This window comes from Staurois parvus, unplaced genomic scaffold, assembly GCF_062004578.1.
Source record: "Staurois parvus isolate SC_StPar_1 unplaced genomic scaffold, SC_StPar_1.0 ptg000370l, whole genome shotgun sequence".
In the NCBI taxonomy this organism is placed as follows: Eukaryota; Metazoa; Chordata; class Amphibia; order Anura; family Ranidae; genus Staurois; species Staurois parvus.
The window spans coordinates 20,686-38,322 of record NW_028318166.1 but is presented as its reverse complement, the minus strand read 5'-3'; the positions used below and the strand labels follow the sequence as shown (position 1 = coordinate 38,322).

Below are 17,637 nucleotides of genomic sequence, written 5' to 3'. Positions count from 1 at the left end.
GCCTGGCGGCACCTATGGAAGGCCGCTAATCTGCCAGCAACCTATGACAAAATGGAAAACCGCAGGAGTGTAAGGAGACCTCAAAGTGGCACATGGCAGAGTGGAAGCAATGGGAGGCCGTACAGGGACCCAGGTCACACTGTGGGACCAGCAGCAGCGTGACCAGGAGGTACGGGGGCCCATGGCCGATATGGGGCCTGGCGTAACCTATGGAAGGCCGCTAATCTGCCAGCACCCTATGACAAAATGGAACCCTGGGCTGGGGCAGGCAGAACCGCCGTATCTTTATCACGTTTTTCACAGGCCACCGAATGGCGACGCTGCATATGCTGACGCAACGCTGTAGTCCCAACATGGGCCCCCTGGCCACGCTTGACTTTCTGGCCACATAGTCGACATACGGCTACGTTTACTTCCTCGGGCGGCTTGACGAAAACTTGCCACACCGCCGAGTAGGAAACTTTGCACCCGCTACTCCTCACTGGCTGACTGCTACTTCCTCCGTGCACACCGGCACCACTACTGGCTGTGGTGGTAGGCTGCAGTGGAGCTGCTGCTCTACTCCGTGGCCGTTTGCCTCCACTGACACAGCTGCGACCCTGCTGCCTCCTGGCAGCAGCAATGGGAGGCCGTACAGGGACCCAGGTCACACTGTGGGCCCAGCAGCAGCGTGACCAGGCGGTACGGGGGCCCATGGCCGATATGGGGCCTGGCGGCACCTATGGGAGGCCGCTAATCTGCCAGCAACCTATGACAAAATGGACAACCGCAGGAGTGTGAGGAGATTTCAAAGAGGTACATGGCAGAGTGGAAGCAATGGGAGGCCGTACAGGGACCCAGGTCACACTGTGGGACCAGCATCAGCGTGAACAGGCGGTACGGGGGCCCATGGCCGATTTGACCTCATTCATCCCATAGTCCTGCCGACTCACGAATAGCGTGGCCTCCTCAAAGGGCCTGAGCAAGCGCAGGTGTCACACATGAGCTGACAATGGCTGACATCTAAGTTACACAGGGAGTACCTTTATCCGCTTTTAACATCAGGAAATCTGTGATGGCCTTTAGCTGTTCGTAAAGGCGGTCTAACATATGTAGGGTTGAATTACACCTTGTTGCAACGTCACAGCATGAGGAGTCGGTACGGGGGCCCATGGCAGATTACATGTCTGGCAGCAGCAATGGGAGGCCCGTAATCTGCCAGCACCCTATGTCAAAAAATTCAACACACCAGCAGTGTGAGGAGACCTGAAAGTGGCACATGGCAGAGTGTGGCGATGGAGACAGCAGCAATGGGAGGCCGTACAGGGACCCATGAGAGACTCTGGACCTAGCAGCAGCATGAGGAGGCGGTATATAGGGGCCTATGGCAGATTAGGGGCCTGGCAGCAGCTATGGGAGGCCCGTAATCTGCCTGCACCCTATGTCAAAAAATTTAACACACCAGCAGTGTGAAGAGACCTGAAAGTGGCACATGGCAGCAGAGTGTGGCGATGGAGACAGCAGCAATGGGAGGCCGTACAGGGACCCATGAGAGACTCTAGACTTGGCAGCAGCATGAGGAGGCGGTATATAGGGGCCCATGGCAGATTAGGGGCCTGGCAGCAGCTATGTGAGGCCCGTAATCTGCCTGCACCCTATGTCAAAAAATTAAACACACCAGCAGTGTGAAGAGACCTGAAAGTGGCACATGGCAGCAGAGTGTGGCGATGGAGACAGCAGCAATGGGAGGCCGTACAGGGACCCATGAGAGACTCTAGACTTGGCAGCAGCATGAGGAGGCGGTATATAGGGGCCCATGGCAGATTAGGGGCCTGGCAGCAGCTATGTGAGGCCCGTAATCTGCCTGCACCCTATGTCAAAAAATTAAACACACCAGCAGTGTGAAGAGACCTGAAAGTGGCACATGGCAGCAGAGTGTGGCGATGGAGACAGCAGCAATGGGAGGCCGTACAGGGACCCATGAGAGACTCTGGACTTGGCAGCAGCATGAGGAGGCGGTATATAGGGGCCCATGGCAGATTAGGGGCCTGGCAGCAGCTATGTGAGGCCCGTTATCTTGCAGCACCCTATGTCAAAAAATTAAACACACCAGCAGTGTGAAGAGACCTGAAAGTGGCACATGGCAGCAGAGTGTGGCGATGGAGACAGCAGCAATGGGAGGCCGTACAGGGACCCATGAGAGACTCTAGACTTGGCAGCAGCATGAGGAGGCGGTATATAGGGGCCCATGGCAGATTAGGGGCCTGGCAGCAGCTATGTGAGGCCCGTAATCTGCCTGCACCCTATGTCAAAAAATTTAACACACCAGCAGTGTGAAGAGACCTGAAAGTGGCACATGGCAGCAGAGTGTGGCGATGGAGACAGCAGCAATGGGAGGCCGTACAGGGACCCATGAGAGACTCTGGACTTGGCAGCAGCATGAGGAGGCGGTAAATAGGGGCCCATGGCAGATTAGGGGCCTGGCAGCAGCTATGTGAGGCCCGTAATCTGCCTGCACCCTATGTCAAAAAATTAAACACACCAGCAGTGTGAAGAGACCTGAAAGTGGCACATGGCAGCAGAGTGTGGCGATGGAGACAGCAGCAATGGGAGGCCGTACAGGGACCCATGAGAGACTCTAGACTTGGCAGCAGCATGAGGAGGCGGTATATAGGGGCGCATGGCAGATTAGGGGCCTGGCAGCAGCTATGTGAGGCCCGTAATCTGCCTGCACCCTATGTCAAAAAATTAAACACACCAGCAGTGTGAAGAGACCTGAAAGTGGCACATGGCAGCAGAGTGTGGCGATGGAGACAGCAGCAATGGGAGGCCGTACAGGGACCCATGAGAGACTCTAGACTTGGCAGCAGCATGAGGAGGCGGTATATAGGGGCCCATGGCAGATTAGGGGCCTGGCAGCAGCTATGTGAGGCCCGTAATCTGCCTGCACCCTATGTCAAAAAATTAAACACACCAGCAGTGTGAAGAGACCTGAAAGTGGCACATGGCAGCAGAGTGTGGCGATGGAGACAGCAGCAATGGGAGGCCGTACAGGGACCCATGAGAGACTCTGGACTTGGCAGCAGCATGAGGAGGCGGTATATAGGGGCCCATGGCAGATTAGGGGCCTGGCAGCAGCTATGTGAGGCCCGTTATCTTGCAGCACCCTATGTCAAAAAATTAAACACACCAGCAGTGTGAAGAGACCTGAAAGTGGCACATGGCAGCAGAGTGTGGCGATGGAGACAGCAGCAATGGGAGGCCGTACAGGGACCCATGAGAGACTCTGGACTTGGCAGCAGCATGAGGAGGCGGTATATAGGGGCCCATGGCAGACTAGGGGCCTGGCAGCAGCTATGTGAGGCCCGTAATCTGCCTGCACCCTATGTCAAAAAATTAAACACACCAGCAGTGTGAAGAGACCTGAAAGTGGCACATGGCAGCAGAGTGTGGCGATGGAGACAGCAGCAATGGGAGGCCGTACAGGGACCCATGAGAGACTCTAGACTTGGCAGCAGCATGAGGAGGCGGTATATAGGGGCCCATGGCAGATTAGGGGCCTGGCAGCAGCTATGTGAGGCCCGTAATCTGCCTGCACCCTATGTCAAAAAATTTAACACACCAGCAGTGTGAAGAGACCTGAAAGTGGCACATGGCAGCAGAGTGTGGCGATGGAGACAGCAGCAATGGGAGGCCGTACAGGGACCCATGAGAGACTCTAGACTTGGCAGCAGCATGAGGAGGCGGTATATAGGGGCCCATGGCAGATTAGGGGCCTGGCAGCAGCTATGTGAGGCCCGTAATCTGCCTGCACCCTATGTCAAAAAATTTAACACACCAGCAGTGTGAAGAGACCTGAAAGTGGCACATGGCAGCAGAGTGTGGCGATGGAGACAGCAGCAATGGGAGGCCGTACAGGGACCCATGAGAGACTCTGGACTTGGCAGCAGCATGAGGAGGCGGTATATAGGGGCCCATGGCAGATTAGGGGCCTGGCAGCAGCTATGTGAGGCCCGTTATCTTGCAGCACCCTATGTCAAAAAATTAAACACACCAGCAGTGTGAAGAGACCTGAAAGTGGCACATGGCAGCAGAGTGTGGCGATGGAGACAGCAGCAATGGGAGGCCGTACAGGGACCCATGAGAGACTCTGGACTTGGCAGCAGCATGAGGAGGCGGTATATAGGGGCCCATGGCAGATTAGGGGCCTGGCAGCAGCTATGTGAGGCCCGTAATCTGCCTGCACCCTATGTCAAAAAATTAAACACACCAGCAGTGTGAAGAGACCTGAAAGTGGCACATGGCAGCAGAGTGTGGCGATGGAGACAGCAGCAATGGGAGGCCGTACAGGGACCCATGAGAGACTCTGGACTTGGCAGCAGCATGAGGAGGCGGTATATAGGGGCGCATGGCAGATTAGGGGCCTGGCAGCAGCTATGTGAGGCCCGTAATCTGCCTACACCCTATGTCAAAAAATTAAACACACCAGCAGTGTGAAGAGACCTGAAAGTGGCACATGGCAGCAGAGTGTGGCGATGGAGACAGCAGCAATGGGAGGCCGTACAGGGACCCATGAGAGACTCTAGACTTGGCAGCAGCATGAGGAGGCGGTATATAGGGGCCCATGGCAGATTAGGGGCCTGGCAGCAGCTATGTGAGGCCCGTAATCTGCCTGCACCCTATGTCAAAAAATTTAACACACCAGCAGTGTGAAGAGACCTGAAAGTGGCACATGGCAGCAGAGTGTGGCGATGGAGACAGCAGCAATGGGAGGCCGTACAGGGACCCATGAGAGACTCTGGACTTGGCAGCAGCATGAGGAGGCGGTATATAGGGGCCCATGGCAGATTAGGGGCCTGGCAGCAGCTATGTGAGGCCCGTAATCTGCCTGCACCCTATGTCAAAAAATTAAACACACCAGCAGTGTGAAGAGACCTGAAAGTGGCACATGGCAGCAGAGTGTGGCGATGTAGACAGCAGCAATGGGAGGCCGTACAGGGACCCATGAGAGACTCTAGACTTGGCAGCAGCATGAGGAGGCGGTATATAGGGGCCCATGGCAGATTAGGGGCCTGGCAGCAGCTATGTGAGGCCCGTAATCTGCCTGCACCCTATGTCAAAAAATTAAACACACCAGCAGTGTGAAGAGACCTGAAAGTGGCACATGGCAGCAGAGTGTGGCGATGGAGACAGCAGCAATGGGAGGCCGTACAGGGACCCATGAGAGACTCTAGACTTGGCAGCAGCATGAGGAGGCGGTATATAGGGGCCCATGGCAGATTAGGGGCCTGGCAGCAGCTATGTGAGGCCCGTAATCTGCCTGCACCCTATGTCAAAAAATTAAACACACCAGCAGTGTGAAGAGACCTGAAAGTGGCACATGGCAGCAGAGTGTGGCGATGGAGACAGCAGCAATGGGAGGCCGTACAGGGACCCATGAGAGACTCTGGACCTAGCAGCAGCATGAGGAGGCGGTATATAGGGGCCTATGGCAGATTAGGGGCCTGGCAGCAGCTATAGGAGGCCCGTAATCTGCCAGCACCCTATGTCAAAAAATTAAACACACCAGCAGTGTGAGGAGACCTGAAAGTGGCACATGTTTGAGGCATGATTCATGGCGGATTTAGTCAGTTGTGTCAGGAACTGGTGGTTTGAAATCCAGACTAATCCACGCCTGATTCATTTTCACAAACGTGAGTCTCTCCACACTTTGGGTGGACAGTCGTGTCCTCCGCGGAGTTACAATACCTCCTGCCGCACTAAACACGCGCTCCGATGCCACGCTACTGGCCGGGCATGACAGCCTTTCAAGGGCAAATTCAGCTAGTTGGGGCCAAAGGTCAAGTTTCGTTGCCCAGTAGTCAAGGGGATTGTCTACCTCGGTTGGCAGGGTGCTGTCCAAGTAGGCCCAAGCCTGTTGTTTGAGCTCCTGCTCCAGGTCCACCTGATGCTGCTGCTGCTGCTGCGGCTGGTTAGTAGTTTCCTCACTGCGCTGGTGAAGAAAGCTACTCATCATCGACTGCAGACTGAGGCAGCCGCTGCTGGTGGAGCTGCCACTGCTCCTACCACCCCACCCCTCCCCTGCTGCCATGCCAGCGGAACGCGAGCGCACAGGGCCCACAGTGTCTGAGGATGGACGTTGGCGCACAAAGGCAGAGACCAACTGACTACATAGGTGGTTTTTATAGTACGTAATTTTGGCCTCCCTCTCAGCAGGTGTGAAAAAGGCCACCATTTTGGACCGGTAGCGAGGGTCCAACAAGGTGGACAGCCAAAAGTCATCCCTCTGTCTGATGGTTATTATTCGGCTGTCGCTACGCAAGCAACCGAGCATGCTATGGGCCATTTGTGCCAAGGAATGCGAGGGACTCCCTGCCTCCATCTCCACAGCATACTGCCACGGTGCGTCTGGGTCCTCTGTCTCCTCCTCCTCCTCCTCTACCAGATGCTCCTGCTCCTCCACTCCTGTCCGCTGAGTGGAAAAACCACCCATTTCACTCAATAATTCCTGAGCACAAATGTCCTCCTCTACCTCCTCCTCTTCTTCCTGTCCTGCCCCCACAGGGGTCATGTGGCGTTGAGATCTGTGCGCCACGTCTACCGCACCCTGACCAGCCATTGTTAACAGCATTTGTTCCAGGACGTGCAACAGAGGAATGACGTCGTTCATCCCATAGTCCTGCCGACTCACGAATAGCGTGGCCTCCTCAAAGGGCCTGAGCAAGCGGCAGGTGTCACGCATGAGCTGCCAATGGCTGACATCTAAGTTACACAGGGGAGTACCTTTATCCGCTTGTAACATCAGGAAATCGGTGATGGCCTTTCGCTGCTCGTAAAGGCGGTCTAACATGTGTAGGGTTGAATTCCACCTTGTTGCAACGTCGCAGATCAGGCGATGCTGTGGAATTCCGTTCTGCCGCTGCAGCTCAATGAGGGTGTTCTTTGCGGTGTAGGAATGGCTGAAATGCATGCACAGTTTACGTGACATTTTAAGGATGTCTTGCAGTGGGATGGTGGATTTTAGGAACCGCTTGACAACCAGATTGAACACGTGAGCCATGCATGGCGCATGGCACAACCTTCCTTGACGCAGAGCAGACACCATGTTCTTTCCGTTGTCAGTCAACATGGTTCCGATTTTCAGTTTGCGCGGAGACAGCCATCTGTCGATTTCTCTGTTCATTACACTCAGCAGTTCCTCCCCTGTGTGACTACGTTCGCCAAGGCATACCAGGTGCAGCACAGCGTGACACCGTTGCGCCCTGCACATGTGATATGCCGGTCGGGTAATGGGACTTGGCACGGGGGTGGCGGCTGAGGACACGGCGGAAAAAGAGGTGGTAGAGGCGGACATGCTTGCTGGACCAAGGACGTGCAAACGTGGAGGCAAAAGCGTCGTGACCTGTGCCTCCCACTTGTTAAGGGACCAAAAGTAATGGGACAATTGGCTTCTCAGCTGTTCCATGGCCAGGTGTGTGTTATTCCCTCATTATCCCAATTACAATGAGCAGATAAAAGGTCCAGAGCTCATTTCAAGTGTGCTATTTGCATTTGGAATCTGTTGCTGTCAACTCTCAAGATGAGATCCAAAGAGCTGTCACTATCAGTGAAGCCATCATTAGGCTGAAAAAACAAAACAAACCCATCAGAGAGATAGCAAAAACATTAGGCGTGGCCAAAACAACTGTTTGGAACATTCTTAAAAAGAAGGAACGCACCGGTGAGCTCAGCAACACCAAAAGACCCGGAAGACCACGGAAAACAACTGTGGTGGATGAGCGAAGAATTCTTTCCCTGGTGAAGAAAACACCCTTCACAACAGTTGGCCAGATCAAGAACACTCTCCAGGAGGTAGGTGTATGTGTGTCAAAGTCACCAATCAGGAGAAGACTTCACCAGAGTGAATACAGAGGGTTCACCACAAGATGGAAACCATTGGTGAGCCTCAAAAACAGGAAGGCCAGATTAGAGTTTGCCAAACGACATCTAAAAAGCCTTCACAGTTCTGGAACAACATCCTATGGACAGATGAGACCAACATCAACTTGTACCAGAGTGATGGGAAGAGAAGAGGATGGAGAAGGAACTGCTCATGATCCTAAGCATACCACCTCATCAGTGAAGCATGGTGGTGGTAGTGTCATGGCGTGGGCATGTATGGCTGCCAATGGAACTGGTTCTCTTGTATTTATTGATGATGTGACTGCTGACAGAAGCAGCCGGATGAATTGTGAAGTGTTTCGGGAATATTATCGGCTCATATTCAGCCAAATGCTTCACAACTCATTGGACGCTTCACAGTGCAGATGGACAATGACCCAAAGCAGACTGCAAAAGACACCAAAGAGTTTAAGGGAAAGAAGTGGAATGTTCTGCAATGGCCAAGTCCATCACCTGACCTGAATCCGATTGAGCATTTCACTTGCTGAAGACAAAACTGAAGGGAAAATGCCCCAAGAACAAGCAGGAACTGAAGACAGTTGCAGTAGAGGCCTGGCAGAGCATCACCAGGGATGACACCCAGCGTCTGGTGATGTCTATGCGTTCCACACTTCAGGCTGTCATTGACTGCAAAGGATTTGCAACCAAATATTAAAAAGTGACAGTTTGATTTATGATTATTATTCTTGGCCAATCAGTGATCACATGCAAAGTAGTAAGCAAGATGTCACTTGTGACATCATTGCTTACTACGTGTGAAATCTGTGAATGATCACAGAGGTCACATGGTACAGGGCTATTCACAACAGTCTTGTACCATGTGACAAGCTCTGACCAATCACAGCTCACACAGTATTTCTCAATGGCTGCAAGAATGCAGACAGAAAGAGAAATTATTGCTTTTACATCCTATATGGGTGTAAAAGCAATCACTGAAAAAAAAAAAAAAAAATCATCACCACCCCCCACAAGTAGTACAGTGACACTGTACTGCTAGGGTGACAGTGTGTAGAAAAAAAAGAAACATAAATAATAATATAAAAAAATAAAATAAAAATGTAAAAAAAAAAAAAAGTTTAAAAATTATAATTTTTGGTTATAAACTAATTTGGCATATTTTTTTTTTTTTTACTAAAAAGATAACTGAATATATTTTGGCCAAGATTTATGATGAAATATTATTTATTTGCAAAATTTTATAAGAAAAACACTTTTTTCAAAATTTTTGGACTTTTTCATTTATATAGCAAAAAAAATAAAAATTCCAGCGGTGAATAAATACCACCAAAATAAAGCTTTATCTGTCTCAAACAAATGCTAAAAAATTCATATGGGTACAGTGTTGCATGACCGCGCAATTGTCATTCAACGTGTGATAGCACTGAAAGCTGAAAATTGGCCTGGACTGGAAGGGGGGAAAGTGTCCGGACTGGAAGGGGGGAAAGTGTCCGGACTGGAAGGGGGGGAAAGTGTCCAGACTGGAAGGGGGGAGTACTATACAGAGGTAGGGGAGAAGTTGTATAGTTTTATACAGAGGTGGAGGTGGGGGGGGGGTTCTATAGATACACTGTATAGAGGTGGGGGAGGGGTTCTATGGTTGCACTGCATATAGGTGGGGGAGAGGTTCTATAGTTCCACTGTACAGATGTGGGGGGAGGGATTCTATAGTTCCACTGTATAGATGTGCGGGGAGGGGTTCTATAGTTGCACTGTATAGAGTTGGGGGAGGGGTTCTATGGTTGCACTGTATAGAGTGGGGGAGGGGTTCTATAGTTACACTGTATATAGTGGGGGGAGGGGTTCTATGGTTGCAGTGTATAAAGTGGGGGGTTCTATAGTTACACTGTATAGAGTAGGGGGAGGGGTTCTATAGCTACACTGTATAGAGTGGGTGGGGGGGGGGAAAGAGGGATTCTATGGTTGCACTGTATAGGAGGTGGGTGGAGGTTCTATAGTTACACTGTATTTAGATAGGGGAGGGGTTGTATAGTTTTATACAGAGGTGGGGGAGGTGTTCTATAGATACACTTTATAAAGATTGGGGGAGGGGTTGTATAGTTCTATACAGAGATGGGGGAGGTGTTCTGTATCATCCTATTAGAGGACACTATCTCTGTCAGTGTCTCTGGGAATGTCAGGACCTATAAAGCAGAATTCCCCTCCAGGACACAACATCCGGGGACTCCTCCCCCTCCTGGGTCATGTGGTAATGCTAGGACTATACCAGTTCCTCAGCAGTCCGGTGGGAGGTGTTAGCCCCGCCTCTCACTCTGGGCCCGGTTGGGCTCCCTCCTCCTTGCTGAGCCATGATTGGATGTCCGCTCACACCCGCCTCCATTCCCATCCCCCCACTTCCTTGTTTACATAATTATTCACTAACAGGAAAGGCGGGGACAGGAAGTCACGAGACCGGAAGTGACCTCACCATTTGCCCGCAGACATCTTTGTGGAGGGCTGGTGCTGCTTCCTTCGCCTCCAACGTCTCATAAATAGTCATTTAACTCAGTTTGTGGAGTCGGCAGTAATGTGTGTCCCACAGAGGACCCGGCGGGGGAGAATACCAGGGGGCTGGCACTGCTGACCTGGGAAGAGAGGGCGATGGGGAGAGCAGGGCATGCTGGGACATGTAGTCCATACATAGAGATTCCTCCATAGAGGTTTATGGGGATATAGGGGGCATGCTGGGACATGTAGACAATACACAGAGAGCCCTCCATTGGTCTCTGGGGATAGGAGGCATGCTGGGACTACATACAGAGAATCCTCCACAGAGGTGTATGGGGGAAAGCGGAGTATACTGGGACATGTAGTCCATATGTACAGAATCCTACATAGAGGTCTATAGGGATAGGGGGCATGCTGGGACATGTAGTCCATACACAGAGAGTCATCCATATGGGGATAGGGGGCATGCTGGGACATGTAGTCCATACACAGAGAGTCATCCATAGAGGTTTATGGTTATAGAGGGCATGCTGGGACATGTAGTCCATACACAGAGAGCCCTCCATCGGTCTATGGGGATGGGGGGCATGCTGGGACATGTAGTCCGTACACAGAGAGCCCTCTAGTGTGAAATCTGCACAGAGAAAGATGAAATAATAGGCCGCAGTGTTCACAATAAACATTACAACTAAAAAAAATAAATAAATAAAATGAAATAAAAAGATGAACTCTGCTCTGTATACAACATTCTCCTAAATCTGATCATCTTTATTGCATCCAATAGGAAATATTCCAGATATTCCATATATAGTGCTGAGTTCTATAGGATGTCATTATAAGGAATGAATAGGATCCTATCCAGCTCTGCTGATGGTAATATAAATGTATATAATAATAGGAGGCGCCTTCCTCTACTCACTTCAAGAACTCATTATATAACCAAAATAACCCAGTGATTCCAAGAATGTGTCGCTGGCCCTTTAAGATGTTGTTTTTGTAAACACTCTCGCTCGCCCTTTCCCTCTCTCTCTCTCTCTCGCCCTTTCCCTCTCTCTCTCTTGCCCTTTCCCTCTCTCTCTCTCGCTCGCCCTTTCCCTCTCTCTCTCACTGTGATCACATGACCAGATTTGACCTTTCCGCGCAGCAGTGCAGAGGCTCTCAGTTTGAGTTTCTTCTTGTCAGAGTCAAGACGCTTTTTTAAAAGCTCCTGATAAGTTCTCATTCTATTGCAAGATATTTAATCTCTATTGATTGGTATTGAGTATCCACTGATACCCTTCAATCAATAGCGATCAGCAAAAGCTTTTTAACGGTTTTTTTTTTAATCTGTTGTACTAATTTAGTGGCAGTTTGCCATCTATTTAAAAATGACCCAGCAGATCCTCACCGTGTTTCTTACCCTGCTGTTTGCATGGGGAGGAAAAAGATACGTCCCCGACCACTCTTCAGAGATCCCGATACACCTGAATCAGGAGATCAATACAACAGAGCAGCATATGGAAGAATTCATCAAAGGAACGGAAAATGACCCCCCAGAGATACGCCTGCTGGTGAAGGAGGAGAGCAAGTCATCAGAGCAGCAAGTGGAGGAAAAGGTCAGAGAAATGGAAGATGACCCCCCAGAGAGCCACAAGCCAGTGAAGGAGAAGAGCATTAAGTCAATGGAAGAGCAAGTTGAGGAATCGGTCAGAGAAGCTGCAAACGAGCCTCCAGAACCCTCCAGCTGGTTTTCATTACTGACCACCACTGCATACTGGTTTCAGATCATACTCCTGATAAGTGCCATCATTCTGAAATACATCCTGCACAGAAACGACCTGGCCCTGAGAGTAGGACAATATTTGGTTTTCCAGAAGCTGATTGAACTCATTCAGGAAGGACTGGGCAACTTCAATTTCCAATGGTCCAGCCAAGGGGCGGCCTTAGAGAATGGAGACCCATCCCTGTTTATAAATATTGATGCAGAATATTGCAGGTCAAACGCCTTTCACTGGGTTATCTTAATGCTGCTGTTGCTACTCATAATACTGCTCGTAATGCTGCTGGTGCTGACAGTGTACGTATTGCTGATGATGCTGAATGAGCTGTCGTTTAGCCGATTCTCCCCCGCTAGGCGACTTCGTGCTATTTGGTGTCTTTTCAAACCACGAAAGACAGATAATATCACCCTTCCCAGACCCAGCATCACACCTCCAAGGGGTCCCATACATGTTTATGTACAGGATACGCCACCCGAGCCAACAATCCTGCCATCAGGAGCTAGGAATGCTCACAAACAGACTTCACCACGCAAGCCGAAAAGGAGCCGCCACGTTGCTTGCCATTGTCCGAGTGATAACATCATTCCAACTTCAAGTGCTTCACCCCAGATGAAGAAGCTCAGGAAAAACCGCATGCTCAGACGACTCAGTGCATTTTGGAGTCATTTCAAAAAAAAAAAGACTGATGACATCACACCGAGTGATAACTTCACCCCGCCGAGTGATAACATCACCCTTCCCAGACCCAGCATTAAGCCTCCAAGGGGTCCCATACCTGTTTATGTACAGGATACCCCATCCAGGAGAACAATCCTGCCATCAGGAGCTAGGAATGCTCACAAACAGACTCCACCACGCAAGCCGAAAAGGAGCCGCCATGTTGCCTGCCAGTGTCCGAGTGATAACATCATTCCTACATCAAGTGCCTCACCCCAGATGAAGAAGCTCAGGAAAAACCGCATGCTCAGGCGACTCAGTACATTTTGGAGTCTTTTAAAACCAAAAAAGACTGATGACATCACACCGAGTGATAACTTCACCCCGCCGAGTGATAACATCACACCTCCAAGGGGTCCCATACATGTTTACGTACAGGATACGCCACCCCAGCCAACAATCCTGCCATCAAGTGCTAGGAATGCTTACACAGTCTCCACCACTCAAGCCAAAAAGGCGCCGCCATGTTGCCCGCCAGTGTCCGAGAGATAACATCATTCCTACATCAAGTGCTTCACCCCAGGTGAATAAGCTCAGGAAAAACCGCATGCTCAGGCGACCAAAAAAGACTGATGACATCACACGGAGTGATAACTTCACCCCGCCGAGTGATGACATCACCAGACCCAGCATCACACCTCCAAGGGGTCCCATACATGTTTATGTAGAGGATGCGCCACCCGAGCCAACAATCCTGCCATCAAGTGCTAGGAATGCTCACACAGTCTCCACCACTCAAGCCAAAAAGGCGCCGCCATGTTGCCTGCCAGTGTCCGAGAGATAACATCACCTTACCAAGGAGTGATAACATCACCTTACCAAGGAGTGATAACATCACCTTACCAAGGAGTGATAACATCACCTTACCGAGGAGTGATAACATCACCTTACCGAGGAGTGATAACATCACCTTACCGAGGAGTGATAACATCTCCTTACCGAGGAGTGATAACATCACCTTACCGAGGAGTGATAACATCTCCTTACCGAGGAGTGATAACATCACCTTACCGAGGAGTGATAACATCTCCTTACCGAGGAGTGATAACATCACCTTACCGAGGAGTGATAACATCTCCTTACCGAGGAGTGATAACATCACCTTAGTGAGGAGTGATAACATCACCTTACCGAGGAGTGATAACATCTCCTTACCGAGGAGTGATAACATCACCTTACCGAGGAGTGATAACATCTCCTTACCGAGGAGTGATAACATCACCTTACCGAGGAGTGATAACATCTCCTTACCGAGGAGTGATAACATCATTCCATCACCAAGAGCTCAGGAAAAACAACTCCGGCAACTTAAGAATTTTTGGTGTTGTTCAAGGACCAGCTCACTCAATGAATAGACACCTGCCTTTTGACGGAGAACATCTCTTTGGTGCCTCTATAGCAGGGGTCCTCAAACTTTTTAAACAGGGGGCCAGTTCACTGTCCCTCAGACCGTTGGAGGGCCGGACTATAGTTTAAAAAAAAAAAAAAACTATGAACAAATGCGGCCACAGTACAGGAGATGACCAGAGACTGCGGACATACAACGGCGGCGGGAATACTGGGCCGGCCGCTCCATAAGACGCACAGAAATTTCCCCCCAAGTGTGTCTTATGGAGCAAAATATACGGCAAATGCAGGACACCTTGTTGGGTCAGATCTGTGTACAATGTAAAGAGAGAGAGGGGGGGGGGGAGATAAGGAGGGGAGAGAGAGAAAGAGGAGGGGGGGGAGAGAGGAGGAGGAGGAGAGAGAGAGGAGGGGGGAGAGAGAGAGGAGGAGGAGAGAGAGGGGGGGAGAGAAAGAGAGGGGGGGAAGAAAGAGAGAGGAGGGGGGGGGAGAGAGAGAGAAAGAGAGAGGGGGGGAGAGGAGGGGGGAGAGAGAAAGAGAGAGGGGGGGGAGAAAGAGAGAGGAGGGAGAGAGAGTGAGGAGGAGGGGGAGAGAGGGGGGAAAGAGAGAGGCAGGAGATCGATCTTCTATTGCACTTATATAGGGTCTGTGGCCATGATACCCGACATGCAGCGATGGAGTCTCCTCTCTTGCTCCCCCTCTTCATGGTCAGCTCTAGGCTCCGCCCTCCAACCGTGACGGTTGCATGCACTGATCAGAATAGATGGCCGGCTGGCTGCAGAGACGCCGGGTGAGTGGTGCGGGTTCATAAGCCGAGCCCACCCTCCCCTGTTCTAGAATTGCTGATCCCACCCTCCTGCCTCCCGCCCGAGCCCTGTCGAGCTCTCCCGACCTGCCAAACCCTAGTCCCTTGCCTCGCGGCAGATACGCCCCTGCCCGGCGGGCCGGATAAATGTCCTCGGTGGGCCGCATGTGGCCCGCGGGCCGTAGTTTGAGGACCCCTGCTCTATAGTTTGTGTGAAAAAAAAAAAGTGTACAATGCAATGTGGTGGGACTGTCCCAGCCGTGCGACCCCCCTGCAGCATGGGGCCGGGTCGCAGTTGCAATGCCTGTAGGTACGCCCCTGACACATGCCTTGTCTTTGGTGTGGCTGGATCACACCAATGCATTGTGGTAGTGTGCAGGAACCAAAATGAAGTACAGCAGGCTGTACTTTTTCTAGCGTACCGCAGTCACCACATGCTGATAGTCAGAGTATACTGATCAGCCCAGCAGCTGATTGGCTGCATGCGCCGATCGAGAAAAAACTTCCAACAAGCCCATTCATGAGATAGATTAACTTTTCATGAGCAAGGACAGCCATAGATGGATTGAAATTCAGCTGGATTCTGAACCAGACGAACTTCAATTCATTTATAGCCAACTTTAGGTCCAATCAAGACAAGGCAAGTGCGGGCGGTGTGCGCTGAAATAAAGTACGGCTGGCCGTGCTCTTTGTCCAGCGCAGCGCAGTCACCTCCCGCTGGCCAATAAAACTTCTTGAAATGTCACCATGTGACACAGAGGCGTAGCTAGGGGGGTACATATGTACACAAGGTACAGGGGCGCAAAAATGAGGCTTACAACCAGGGGTGTATTTGCCGCGAGGCAAACAAGGCGCTTGCCTAGGGCCGCACTTTTTTGGGGGGGGGGGCGGCGTGGTGCCGCCGCCCCTCCTCTTCCAACGGAAGGGACACTTAGTACAGGGACGGGCAGCGGGCTGCTGTGTCTTACCTGGCTCCGTGTCCCAGTCCCAAGACGATCCAGTACCTTGCGTTGGTGGTGCAGTGGTGAGCATAGCTGCCTATCCAGCAGCTGACCCGGGTTCGATTCCTGGCCAACGCAATTTTCAAGATGGCTGCCTCGCCTGCGAAGTGCTTTTAGTCCCCAGGGAGAGAAGTGCTATACAAATAAAATGTTGAGGATATATTAGCGAATGTATAAAATTTAAACAAAACTAATGAAGCAAATGTGTTGTATGATTGTATGTTCTTAAACACTTCTGAATAATTTATTTCTTGCGCAAGGATATTATTTTGTATTCTCATTTTCAGCCAGTAGGTGGAGCACTCGGATCCTTTTCAGGTATTTTTTTCGGCTATCCTTAGCTATGTGGATGAAAAAAAAAGCCTGCTGCTTACTGTATACATCGCTCAATAGCTCTCTCTGGCACTAGCAGGGGTGGACTGACAACTCATGGGGCCCCCGGGCAATAGGGGATCATGGGGCCCCTGTGTCCTTGCCCAAACTCAAGAAGCCTATGAAAAAGGTACCAGAGGCATCTCATGGGGCCCCCTACTGACCCCGGGCCCTCTGGCAGTGCCCGAGTTTCCAAATGGTCAGTCCGCCCCTGGTCACTAGTCATTCATGTCATCCTTACACTAACGGCCCCTTCCTGTTCCAACAAGACATTTTGGACAATTTCATGCTCCCAACTTTGTAGGAGGAGTTTGGGGATGGCCCCTTCCTGTTCCAACATGACTGCTCACCAGTGCACAAAGCAAGGTCCATAAAGACATGGAGGAGCCAGTTTGGGGTGGAGGAACTTGACTGTCCTGCACAGAGTCCTGACCTCAACCCCATAGAACACCTTTGGGATGAATTAGAGCGGAGACTGCGAGCCAGACCTCCTCCCCCGACATCAGTGCCTGACCTGACAAATGTGCTTCTGGAAGAATGGTCCAACCTTCCCATAGACACCCTCCTAAACCTTGTGGACGGCCTTCCCAGAAGAGTTGAAGCTGTTATAGCTGCAAAGGGCGGGGCCAACTCAATATTGAACCCTACGGACTAAGACTGGGGGGCCATTACAGGTCATGTGTGTGGAAAGGGCAAGGCCAACTCAATATTGAACCCTATGGACTAAGACTGGGGGGGCCATTACAGGTCATGTGTGTGGAAAGGACGGGGCCAACTCAATATTGAACCCTACGGACTAAGACTGGGGGGCCATTAAAGGTCATGTGCGTGGAAAGGGCGGTGTCAGGGACCACGGCTCCAGGGTCCGCGATCGCGGCTCCGTCCCTCGCGCATGCGCAGTGGCGGCGGATCGCGCCGGGACACGGGCACTAGGTCCCGGCGAGCCGCGGCTGACAGGACGCCGCGCATGCGCAGTAGGAGCCGCGGGCACGCCTCAGGCGTCCAATGACAGCCGGGGGCGCGTCCTAGCCGGCCAATGACAGTGCAGGGCGCACTATTTAAAGATGCCCTGCACTGTCACAGATTGCCGCAAGGTCTTCTGTGATCCTGAGTTCCTGCACCTATCCTGTGACCCTGATTGACCCTGACTATTCTGCCTGCTCCTGCGTTTGACCCGGATTGTCCTGACTACTCTGCCTGCTCCTGCGTTTGACCCGGATTGTCCTGACTATTCTGCCTGCTCCTGCGTTTGACGCGGATTGCCCTGACC

The 17,637-nt window shown here is 51.4% G+C and overlaps 1 non-coding gene across 1 annotated transcript; it reads left to right on the top strand.

Moving 5' to 3' along the window:
* Nucleotides 1-16,001: 16,001 nt before the first annotated feature.
* TRNAD-AUC (transfer RNA aspartic acid (anticodon AUC)) lies at nt 16,002-16,073 on the top strand. Its single transcript has one exon. It is a non-coding gene; the product is annotated as a tRNA-Asp (tRNA).
* The last annotated feature ends 1,564 nt before the right edge of the window (nt 16,074-17,637 follow it).